This window comes from Peromyscus eremicus, chromosome 8b (assembly GCF_949786415.1).
Source record: "Peromyscus eremicus chromosome 8b, PerEre_H2_v1, whole genome shotgun sequence".
NCBI lineage: Eukaryota > Metazoa > Chordata > Mammalia > Rodentia > Cricetidae > Peromyscus > Peromyscus eremicus.
In genome coordinates this window covers 31,887,580-31,900,395 of record NC_081424.1, presented here as the reverse complement: position 1 = coordinate 31,900,395, position 12,816 = coordinate 31,887,580, and the positions used below count along the sequence as shown (strand labels likewise).

Here is a 12,816-nt window from a genome sequence, read left to right as displayed (position 1 = left end):
CGATTCAAGATCTTAGGAAGTGCTCTCAACAATATTGGCTGCTTTTTTATTTTACTTATTTGTAGTTTTAAAGTGCTTACCTTAACTTGTTCGCTGTGTGTAGAGGATGAGTGTCTATATGCAGGTATGTGACTGCCATGGCATGTGTGTGGAGGTCAGAGAATAAATTTTAGAAGTCAGTTCTCTCCTTTCTCCACAGGTTTCTGGGATTGAACTCAGGTCATGCGGTGCTTTTACCCTGTGAGCCATCTGACCAGCCCTTTATTTGCGTTTTGAAACTTAACCCATCATTTGGGCTCATGAATCTCAGTGCGGAAATTATTTCATGCTGTTCATAATTTTAAGTCAGGGCTATTGGGCAAGTTTACATATTTATATTAAGGGGCTCTGGGAGGTCTGGAGCATTTCCCAGAATACTGTTGACATGGATGCCACAATGTCAGGATGTGGTGAGAAAGAGAAAGAGAGTCATGTGGGGGGAGTCAGCCAACACCACAGTTCCCTAAATTTGGGGAATTTGGGAAAAAGAATGACCAGCTTTCTCGTGTGACCTTAGGAACTCAGTGTGTGGCATTGGGTTTGACTCTGGTGCCTAGGTGACCAACAGAGACAAGTCAGAAAAGCGACCAGACATGTGACCCTGAAATAACACCACACATGCCCATTCTGACTCATCTGTGTAGTTCTCATCAACTTTCAAACTCTTTGTCAAGGTTGTCCATTTTCTACCTATTGTAATATTTTTTTTCTCTTGCACTGTTCTAGACATGGCTGCTTGGTGACATCTCACAGATACAAATTGCTTTGCTGGCCAAGTACATAGAGCAGTGATTCTCAACCTTCCTAATGCTGCGACCCTTTAACACAGTTCCTCATGTTGTGGTGACCCCCCCCCCCGACCATAAAATCATTCTCATTGCTACTTTATAACTGTAGTTTTGCTATTGTTATGAACCATAATGTAAATATCTGTGTTTTCTGGTGGTCTTAAGTGATACCTGTGAAAGAGTCATTCCACTCCCAAAGGAGTTACAATCCACAGATTGAGACCCACTGACACAGAGGAATCCATAACGAAGAAATACCTTTTCAGTCTTTCAAACTGAAAGCCCAGCGTCTCTAAGCAAGTTTTCTGCTCACGTTATGGAGAGGAGCTGTATGGTCAAGCCTTTCAGAGTCTATTAATGTTCCAGAGGCACAGAAGTCAGGAGGAAATGGTGACATTTTAGAGAAGTGTTCCACAGCAGAGAGCTGCTAGGAGGTACTGTTGGTAAAGATGTAGGTCAACGGGAGTAGCCCCTGGGAAGGACTGCTATGGCAACACTTGGTTACCATTGTTGGAAAGAAACTCCTGGAAGTTGCAATTGCCAGAAGCTACAGCCAAAAGGCTCCACTGGGAGTTCATTGACTGGAAACATCATTGGGTGTATCTAGCAAAGAACTAGGTCTGTGGACCAGCTATGTGAAGAGTTTTTTGGGTGGAGGGTGTTTGTCTTTCAGTTGTCATTTTGTTGAAACATGCTCAGGTGACTCATCCTTGATTTTAGAGAAAAACTGTTAGTCTTATTCCCATTGACACTGAGCATCATAATTTCCCTCAAAACCAGGGTGCCCATGTGATCCTGTGTGTCTATTAATAGCAGTATTAATCTACTTGCTGCCCAGGTGGAAACTCTCCATTATTGTTGATGCTTCTGCTTCCGTCTCACCCACATGCAGGTATTTTTAACTCTGCTTTGGAAACTCATCTAGATAAACAGTGGTCCTACAGCCAGGAACCCCCTGACCTTCCCAAACCACTTTAGGGAGTTTTACCCACAGGAGCTCTACCGTGTCTTCACAGTGAATACTAGAGAAAAATTACCCCTAGGTCCAGGAAGGGAGTGAGGGAAAGCAGTCATGTTCAAATAAACAGAGCACAGGATTCTATTTTTCTTAACAAAGCTGCGTACAGAAGAAACTGCTTTCACTGCAGTTGACCTGTGGCGGTTCTGTCAGAACTTAACCCATTTAAAGGGGACTTCTTGTGAACAACAGACAGTTATGTCTTGTGTTTTTTTTTTTTTAAAATCTACTTCTGATATTCTTTTAATTAGCGTGCTGTGATCATTGAGCTTTAAAGGGCTCGTTGGCATGACTGAACTATTATCTGTTCTGTTTGCCACTGTTGGTGGTTTCACCTTGGTCTTGGCCCTCTTTCTTGTCATCAACGTATTTTGTCTGTGTGGCATCCGTTGAGTACTGTCTATGCCTCAGTCTTTCTCTTTCCTTATACCTTTAAGCTGTTTTTAGTGTTTGCTCTAGTATTCAGGATAGCACATTTATAACTAACTAATCCAGGTCTACTTTTAAAGCAGTGCCCACTTCCCAGACAAGACCCCTCATCCCTTCTGCTCATCTTTTGTCTCATTGTCGAAATCCATTTCACTCGCATATAAACACATATATACACTAATACATACAAATATTCTCTAAAATAGTTTATCAACTAAAAATCATGGTCCCATGCTGTGGTTTCAACAAAACAGCTGATAACAGAAAATGTAAAGTAACTCTGGATGAACATGTACTTAACCCCCTCACCCCAGGCATGTGGCCATAGGCCATCTTCTGTGACTAGTCACTAGGATGGAAGAAAGGTCCTGGAGAGACAGCAAACGCAGTCACATTACACATCTGGGCCATGTGATGTCTTTGGGTGATCTCTTTGCTTTCACTCTGGTTACCTGGCTGCTGTTAGTGACAACTGCTAAGATTCTGTCTAACAGCAGTGACTAGAACATCACTTCTGCACACCTACATCCTGCCACACGCCTCAGTGAGCAATGAGAGCACAAAGGTCTCCCTTCCATTTACTCAGAAGGCTTCAGAAGACTGAAATTTGGTTTGGAGTTCCCCCATATTATTCTAAGGTGCCAAAGCCTTTTCTCCTTCTAATGGTAGAAGATCAGTAGCCAACTATTCTATCTGCAGAAGTTTTCCAGAGAAGAAGCAAGTACCAATCCATATTCACACATTCACATCTTTAAATTAAAAATCTCTCCTCAGCCAGCTCTGTGTTCCCACAATTCTTGTCTTATGTTTCATCATTTTTACTGCAATATTTTTAACAAGCCTAATAATTAATTTTCCTATTTATATAAGTCTACCAATTAATTTCCTGCTAATATTTCCTATCCCTCTCACTTATCCACTCTAAGAAATGCAATGGTTTCCTAACTATTATCAATAGTCTCCTTTTCAATGTGGCCGTCAAGATGACCTCACAGGATTTGCACTGTGTTATCTCATATTATTCTTGTGCATACATTTTATGATAGAATCAGACTAGACTTACTCATATTGCCCACCAAGTTTCCACAGTTGGGAACAGTCTCTCCCTGCCATTTCCACTAAAATATATGTTTAAACTTACACACACACACACACACACACACACCACACACACACACACACACACACTCATCCTAATCCATCCTTTGCGCCCTTCCAAGAAGCATCTCTCCTGAATCCTCTGTCATGCCAGCAGCCTTCTTCCTTTTCAAATGCTCTAACAAGCATCTTCTCTCATGTATACTATTGTATCGCTCAGGCCAGCTTTACTCATATGCTGGGGTGTTTGTAGCCAATAAACAAATATGAGTGGTAAAAGTCAATGAATTTAAGAAATACAGCATAAAATTGAGCCTCTCTGTCACACTAGCAATATTTAAATTGTCACACAATGCAGCTAGTGGTTCAGTACAGGAAGACAACATTTTTATCTATTGTATCGCTCAGGCCAGCTTTACTCATATGCTGGGGTGTTTGTAGGCAATAAACAAATATGAGTGGTAAAAGTCAATGAATTTAAGAAATACAGCATAAAATTGAGCCTCTCTGTCACACTAGCAATATTTAAATTGTCACACAATGCAGCTAGTGGTTCAGTACAGGAAGACAACATTTTTATCATCGTGGGAAGTTACACGATAAAGCCCCGTTCCAATGCTTCAAGAACTTGTCTTCCCCCTCCCTATCAGCTCAAAAGTTCTAAAGCTCTGAAACTCAGCTCAGTTGTGGAAGGTTTTCATAAATATCTGTTAAATCAAATAGCTTATTCAAGAATGTTTATATCACATGAATAGAGCAGTAGTATTTTTTTAAATTTGTTTCCTAGAATTAACATTATCAGTAGATGACTTAAAGAATCAAAATACCTTAAATAACTGATATTTCGAATTTAAATTCCACAGTCACATATGTAAGAAAAATTACCAGGCATAGAATATTAAGTAGCTTATGAAGTGGACTGAAATTGGTAAGACAGAAGAAGGAAGTTTTATTTCCCATCCATGTCCAAGTCCTAGAGGTTAAGCATGTTTTGATAGATGCTCAAATCCTATTCCTTAAAGCATCTGGAGCAGAGTCCATGAATTTCAGTTATTTTTGGTCATCACACTTTTTATGTCTGATGTTTTTAAATCTAATCCAATCTAAATCAAACTTGGGTATTCTATGAAACATTTTCTCTTCCGTCAGTTCAGGGACGTGAAAAGGAAGGTTGTGAGGAAGGGGAATCTTTCCTTTTGTTCGCTTTGCCCAGCTCTTTTTGCCAAATCTTCAGCCGGCTTCAAAGGTGACTCTTCCCAGGGCACACTCAATCATTTGTTGATCATCTTTTTAGCAGTTACTGGGGTGCATTGTGCACTGTGCTAGGTAATAGAAGTGATGCAAGGACAAGACGTAGCCTCTGGTTCTACACACTTTGCAATGTGTAGACAAGATTGCTTTCCCTTAACCAACCATGGAACCAGATAGAATGTGTTAAACATCTTAAGGGATGTATTAGGAGAAAAGTCCAATAGAATGAATGAGACTTCATGAAGAGGAACCACTTGAGGCTTGAATGTGTCAAAAGGCACTTATTAATTTCATCTCTATATTAAATAATCCAATATATATACACATATCCTTGTGGTTTCTGTTAAAAATGATTGCAAGTTGACTCACCCAGCCTAAACAAGAAGATATTTATTGGAGAGGAGTAAACTAGCATGAAAGTCATAAGGGCTGTCTTCAACAGAGAAGAGAGAAGAGCTAAAACACGTCACCATGATGTCTTTCTCTCTGTCTCTCTCCAGAAACTTACCTTGTAACTTCAATCTAGAAGCTAAGAGAGGCTTTCCATCCTAAGAAGGCTTCTACCATGACCAGCAAGACGTTCTTCTAAACTCAGAACATACATAAAAATCTAGACCTGTATCCCAGAATTCCAAACAAAATTCCTGAGTTTTCATGAGTGGCACAAGCTTGGCTGAATGAGTATGCTGAACTAATCAATCATCCCAGGTGAGGGAATAGAGAAGAATTTGTTCCAAGTGAGCCTTTGAAGCCCTTGAGTGGAGTCAACTATGAAAGTTGGGGTGTGTTGCTCCCAGCAGAGCATGGATTGGCAATTGTTTCATAAGTGGGCCCTGTAGTGCATATTGTAGGCATTTAGGGCTATAAAGCTTTCATAGTCAACCCTGCCATTGTAGCATTGAAGCTGCCCTGGGTAATGTATCAATAAACAGGTGTGGATATATGTCATGAAATTTCATCTACAAAGTCATAAGGAAGGTCAGATTTAGTCAATAGATGAAATCTTGCCCACTTCTACACTAGTGAGAAATCGGATACAGTCACCAGGATGTGAGTCAGGCAATAAAAATGAAAATAATAAATGTTCACTCTGCACATAATGCATGCACAATACACATGCTTCTCTGAGTATTTATATTTCTCCCTTTTTGTAATGATTATCATGTCCTAAGACCTTTGAGATAGTCTTTTTCTTTCTGGAATTTACTTGGTCTTAAATTTAAATGGCTTACAGAGTCCAAGTGGCTATGGTAGATATATACAATCCAAGAGGGAAGATGATAGATAGCTTTCACTGCAGCAAGCCTATGTCCTGTGGCAGCCCCAGTTACAAATAGTTGCCTCTAGAACATTTTCACATGCTAAGGCATGTAATTTCCCTCCCCATGTCCAAATAATCTACTTCTTTGCTATTGTTTGCCATGCCAGCCAATAGCACACCACACTTTTTCCAGCCATTCAAGCCAAATGCTGAGGTGACACCCTGGAAACTCTTGGGGTTCACACCCAGCAGTCAACTTGTCAGCAAGTTCTATATCCCAGATATATCCTGAATATGACTCTTTTCTCCTTCCTACAATGTAGCCCAGGCCACCCTGTCCCTTTTCAGTACCCCCTACCCCAAAATCTCCCTTCTCCTCCTTGCTCCTAGCCTATCCCTTACCCAGCAACTGGAATTATCTTTCTAAAGCATAAATCCTTTCTAAGTTTCATATTATGTTTAGAGAAAAATCTAAATTTCTTAGTATGTGTCATGGTTGAATAAGAATGGCCTCCATAGATTCATATATTTGAATCCTTAGTTGACAAGGGACGGCATTTATGAAAGGAATAGGAGGTGTGGCCTTATGGGAGTAGGTGTGGCCTTGTTGAAGGAAGCATGTCACTGGAAGTGGGCTTTGAGATTTCTGCAAGGCTTTTGAGAGTCTGCAAGGCCCAGATACTCTCTCTCTCTCTCTCTCTCTCTCTCTCTCTCTCTCTCTCTCTCTCTCTCTCTCTCTCTCTCTCGGGATGTAACTCATAGCTACTGTTTCAGCACCGTCCTTGCCGCCATGTTCCCTGACGTGATGATAATGGACTGCCCCTCCAAAACTGTAAGCAAGTCCCCAGTTAAATGTTTCCTTTTACAAGAGCTGCCTTGGTCATGGTATCTCCTCACAGCAATAGAACAGTAACTAAGACAGTATGGCTCACAGGAACTCTGGTCCAGACTTCTTCCCAGAGCCTCAGCTACCAACATTCTGCTTTGGACTCAACCTTTGCTGTAAGCTCAGTCTTACCTCATAGCCTTAGCACTTCCTGATCCCTCTACCCAGGGGAGATGTTTTCTGAAGATACTGTAAGGATGGTAAAACCAAGAGAACAAGATGTGATTTCTCTTACTCTCCTTCATGTGTGAAGGGGATAACATGGTACTTGCCATGGAGTAGGCAAGCAAGACATTTTTGGTGAGTGAAATGAAGGAAATATGATAAGATAAATTAGGGAACAAGCACACATATTAAGATAATGCAGAAATGTTCAGAATGATTATATTTTTCAGAGTCAAGGTGCTTTATTGAGAACTCGAAGAAGAAAGAACAGAATCACACTATGCAGGAATAAATATCGTGCTAAATCGGGCCATTGGGAAATGAGCTGATTTATTTAACACTGACTTTTTTATGAAGTACAGATAGTACCTTGTAAAGAATCCCTAACTCCAGCAAAACTGGCAAAAAAGAAAATGTCACATTCGTAATTGAAAAGGCAAAATGCCTACATCAGTAAATTCCAGAAGGTGTCGTTAGGGACCAATAAGTAACTTTATTGGCCCCTCAAGTACCTACATGACCTCACTCCCAGCATCCTGACGTGGGACCCATGGCACCGTGACACAAGTGTCACAAGGATTACCCTTTTGTTAAACTCTAATTCTGTTCAAGCATGCTTTATAGTATAAAGTGTGCAGGATATTATTCTGGGACAAATCAGTATGATGATTGTCTGGGCTGCCGCTTGATATAAAACTGTTTTTCAAATTACATCAATTAAAAAAAAAACTATGAGAATAGTCTTCTCACCAAGGTGAGGATTCCCCATGAAAATCAACATTACTGAGCTTTCCTATGGCTATGCGTACACTTCAGTGACTCAGAAAACATTTATTTTCACACATTGGCCTATTAGCTGGGGTCCCAATACCATGGCTTTGTTCCATGTCCCTTCTCATTCCAGTTACTAGTGTATTGGGGACACAATGTTCTTCTGAGGCTGGGGTAGCAGGAGGGGAGCCTAGAGCACCGTTATTCATCACGCTAATACTTGGATGTGGCATCATTGCACGTCCATTGGCAGAAGTAAGTCACATGACCAAGTAGGTATGGAGCAGGGAGTGTATTTTGCAGAAGTGGGCCTCTGCAAGTCACATTAAAATGCATGGTAATGGACGACGCTCTCGTAGGGAAGGGAATGAAAAACTGGAAGGGTAACTGGGAAGAGTCACATAATCTACCAATTAGTAAGATCATCTTCAGTGTACCCTTTCACCAGCTAATGAGACATTTATCCAGCTGTCTTAGTCTTGCCTCTGTTGTGATTAAACAATGCTGACAAAGGCCTCTTAATGGAGAAACTGTTTATTTTGGCTTACAGTTCCTCAGGGGATACATCACAGTGGAGAAGACTTGTGGCAGGGGCATAACTGGGCATTACATTACATTGGTAGTCAGGAAGCAGAGAGAGAGGAGGAAATGGAGTCCAGGTTATGAAACCACCATGGTCCCACAGCAGCCTGGGTTCAGGTCCTAAGATGGGGAAGGGGCGTCCCCATGAAGAAATAAACTCTCCGACCAACAGATGAGTTTCCCATAAGTGGCCGGGCCCCAAACAGCTCCGACTGTCTTTATTTATACATCAAAACAAGCATGTTTTTCTGTACTAACAAAAAAATTCTTCCTATCCTCCAAACTTAATGTCCAGCAAAATATGTTAAATGTTTTTCCCAACGTTTACATCAAAACCTCTTTAAACCAAAAACAGCATTTACCATTTTCCTAGCTTGGCCGAATATCGAGTCAAATACATCCTGTCTTTACAAAACTAAAAGGTGATTGACAACCATCTCCTTCAGAACATCTTTACAGAAATAGGAGTGATCTGCCTCCGAGCCTGTCAGCACTGAATCAGAACAGCTCCCAGGGTCGGAAGTGACAGCTGGCATCCCCAGACAAGAAACCGGAGAAGCATCAACTCCCAAAGAATTTTAGGGGAAAATATTTGAGAAAATAATAAGATTTCCAGGAATGATCACATCTGTTCCATGCATGATTGACAAAATGACACTAAAACTGCCAGGAGAATCATCAATATTATGAGAAAGAAGAGAGCACGCAGGCCATGCCGCCCATGCAGTCCCAAAGTATTCTGCATTGTCCCAAAGTCCACTGGTCTTTGCAGAGTGAGACTGTGCCCATGGGCTTTGGCTCATCCGGAGACATGTTGGACAAGCACCCATATACTGGTTTGAAAGTAGGTGGAACAGGGCCCAACATGAAACCTCAAAGCCTGCCCCCCAGCAAAGTATTTCTTTCAGCAAAACTCCACATCCTAAATGTTTAACTTTTCCAAACAGCACCACCAGCTAGGGATCCAAGTATTCAAACATACTCACCATTTAAACCACAGTAGGTATGGTGTTCTGAAACTTCCTGCACATTTTAATTTCTGAATTAAGTCCTTCACTCTGAATTCAATCCTATCCCTCTGTTCAGGTCCATTCTTCCAGTGCATGCAAGGATTGAACATATTTATATCTTTAAAATATCATTGCCCGGCAGTGGTGGTGCATGCCTTTAATCCCAGCACTAAGGAAGCAGAGACAGGTGGATCTCTGTGAGTTCAAGTCCAGCCTGGTCTACAGAATGAGATCCAGGACAAGCACCAAAATTACACAGAGAAACCCTGTCTCGAAAAAAAAAAATAACAACAATAACAACAACAACAACAAAAAACCATCATCAGTCTACTACGTACCAGACCAATTTGAAGTCTACCATAATCCTTCCATGAATATTTGCATATTGAAATAAAGGAAAAGATTGATGGGCCAAAATTCTCACTGCCAGCCAAGTTAATATGTCTAGTAATAGTCCATTGACTCTTTACAGAGCACCTCACTGTTCACCAGGTAGAATTACGCTACCCACAGGAAAGAGGGGCCTAATATGAGCAGGGTGGAAATGGGTTTTCAGGATCACTTGAGGCCTTGAGGCCTTACTAGGCCTCAAATGGAATTCTTGAATATTCTTATAATGGAAGCTCCCCTCTGCATCATATAAAACATCAAAACAATACTTACCTGGCAGGGGAGATACCATGATCACGAAGGTGGTTTTCCCAGGGCGAGGCTTATCCATTGCACTCCGGATGTGCTGACCCCTGCGATTTCCCCAAATGCGGGAAACTCGACTGCATAATTTGTGGTAGTGGGGGACTGCGTTCGCGCTCTCCCCTGAAAAAAAAATTTAAAAAAAAAAAAATCAAAACAAACATTAACATCCCACATTAACTGTAACTCTGGCTTCAGTTTTTCTGAAAGGATGTTGTCTTAGTTTGGGTTACTATTGCTATGATGAAACACCATGAGCAAAAGCAAGTAGGAGACAAAAGGAATTATTTGGCTTATGCTTTCACATCCACATTCAGTTCTTCACTGAAGGAAGTCAGAATAGGAACAGGGCAGGAATCTGGAAGCAGGAGCTGATGCAGAGGCCATGGAGGGGTGCTGCTTACTGGCTTGTCTCCCCTGGCTTACTCAGCCTGCTTTCTTATAGAACCCAAGACCACCAGCCCAGGGATGACACCACCCACAATGGACTGGGTACCCCCCATCAATCATTAATTATGAACTTGCCCTAAAGACTTACCTTAAGGAAGCATTTCTTAATTGAGGTTTCCTCCTCTCAGATGACTTCAGCTTGTGTCAAGTTCTCATGAAACTATCCATCACAGATGTTTATAATTTTGCTTTGAAGATTAATGGGCTCCAAGTGGCATTTGATTTCTGTTGGTTATTATTTGTAATCTATCACCCTGTATACTTAGAAATTCTTTCAAAATAAGTAATTTCAACAGCTTCCAAAATAATCTTGGAATGCAATAAAATTTGGATGAACGCTAAGTTGATTAACAGAGCTGATACAGTATTATATTTGTAGGTTTTTACTTGAGCCATTGATTTTCAACTTTCTCAGTTTCTCATATTATTTTTAATGTGCATTTGTATGTGTATATATACACATATTTATGTGTGTATATATAAATTTATATATATGTACATATTAAAGCTCAGACACCTGTGTGAGCCTCTGAAGAGCTCATAGACTTTAGGACCAGTGGTGTGTGTACTGCTCAACAGAAATGGCAGCTCAAAGGACGCTTGAGCCAGGAAATATTCTAAATGAGGTAGAATGCATCCCAGAGGTGCAGTGGGTGCTGCATCCTTGCAAAGAAACAAAACTTAAATGTCTAGCATTGTCCCAATGTCGAAGAATGTATGAGATGGCTGGGTGAAATCAAGGGACCCAAGGGTTCACGGAGGAATGAGTGGGAATAGTGTGTGGGAGGCTTAGTTAATGGGATGGATGTGGAGGAGGAGTGGTAAGAAGTGTCCTAATAAGGCCTCCTGGAAAGGGGACATTTGAAGAGCAGGCTTATTTCCTGATGCTGTGGGACCCAGCTCCCACAATGCCATCTCAACTCACTCTCTTATGCTCCCCCAGAGGCCTTTGTTGCTCTCATCCTGGCTCCTTGCTCATCTCCCTTCACTGAGTGGCCCCAAAGCTTCCTCCCTCAGACATCTGACTGCCCTCAGCTGACCTTCCAGTGAAGGGTCTCTGAGTTCATCCCAGAAAAACGCATGTCCTCCCTTCTTGGTCTGATTCATTCAAAGCAATTCTTAACTGTGGAAGATGCCCTGAGTAAAGCAGCATTTCTAGTCCTCAGAGTCAAATAGCATTCCCTTGCATTTGCAAGCCTGACTCTGTGACCTTATCAGTTAATTTCCCCTACTGGGATGGAGCATTTCAAGCCTCTGACTTTTCTCATCTGTCATCAAGTTCATCTGGCCTGCGGAGTGTTGAGTTACTTTGGTTTTGAAGCAGAATCCACTATTAGACATCAGCAAAAATATTTTCCTTAAGTTGTCTATTATGTGTCTCCCAATCTAATCCCCGAAAGAGAATTTCACAACCTACTTTCAGGTTTTAATCAATTATCTTTCACTTTTAATAATGATGCCTTAATGGAGGAGCACTGAGATTTGAGTCTGACCCCCAGGCCTGTCTTATTCCTGCTCTGTCTTTGTGAGGATGAGATTTTCTCAATCAGACTGACCTCAGAGCTAACGAGGCACTGAATGCTCATGGTAAGGAAGTATTCTGGAGAGAATTCTCTACAGAGGACTCATGGTCATCTTCTCCAATCCCAAACAGATCTGGAAGTGGGTTGAAACAATCCTGTAGAGCCCATCACAGCAGAGGCTGATGGAGAAAGAGGCCAGGTGTTGGGTATCCCACATACCAGACCAGGCATTAGGAGAAGAGGCCATCTGACATGGTGGTATTATCTAGAAGTCAGAACAGTACACAGCAGAGTGAGGAGAGTCCTGAGTATCATACAGTGACATCTGTGACATCTCAAGTCTTATGAATTTCTTTGCTCCCTCTAGGAGGGAATGTGTCAATTTCAAGGGGATCCCTATTTCCCTTCTGTTGCTCTGATGAAACACTCTGGCCAAAGGTAACTTGAGGAGGAAGGGGTTTATTTGGCTTACACTTCCAGGTCACAGTCCTTCACCCAGAGATGTCAAGGCAGGAACCAGAAGCTGAAACTGTGGAGGAACATTGGGACTCGCCCCCTGGCTCACTCACTCACTTATGCTTATCTAGCTTTGGTTGTGGAATATTATTTTTAAGTGTGTTGCATTTTTTCCTACTGCTTTTATTAACAATTCAAAAATGTGTTTGATTAAATAAAATTAACCTGCAAGCAGAAGGCTGAGTCATCCTCAGTTTGGTCACCCCGCCTTTACTTCCTGCCTGGCTACTGGCCAATCAGTGTTTTATTAAACCAATTTGAGTGACAAATCTCTAGAGTGTACAAGAGGATTATTCCACAGCACCCTTTTATAACATTCCTTACTGTGTTATTAAT

The 12,816-nt window shown here is 41.4% G+C and overlaps 1 non-coding gene across 1 annotated transcript; it reads left to right on the top strand.

The window, feature by feature from the left end:
- Positions 1-9,953: 9,953 nt before the first annotated feature.
- Positions 9,954-10,117, top strand: LOC131918902 (U1 spliceosomal RNA). Its single transcript, XR_009381126.1, has one exon. It is a non-coding gene; the product is annotated as a U1 spliceosomal RNA (small nuclear RNA).
- The last annotated feature ends 2,699 nt before the right edge of the window (positions 10,118-12,816 follow it).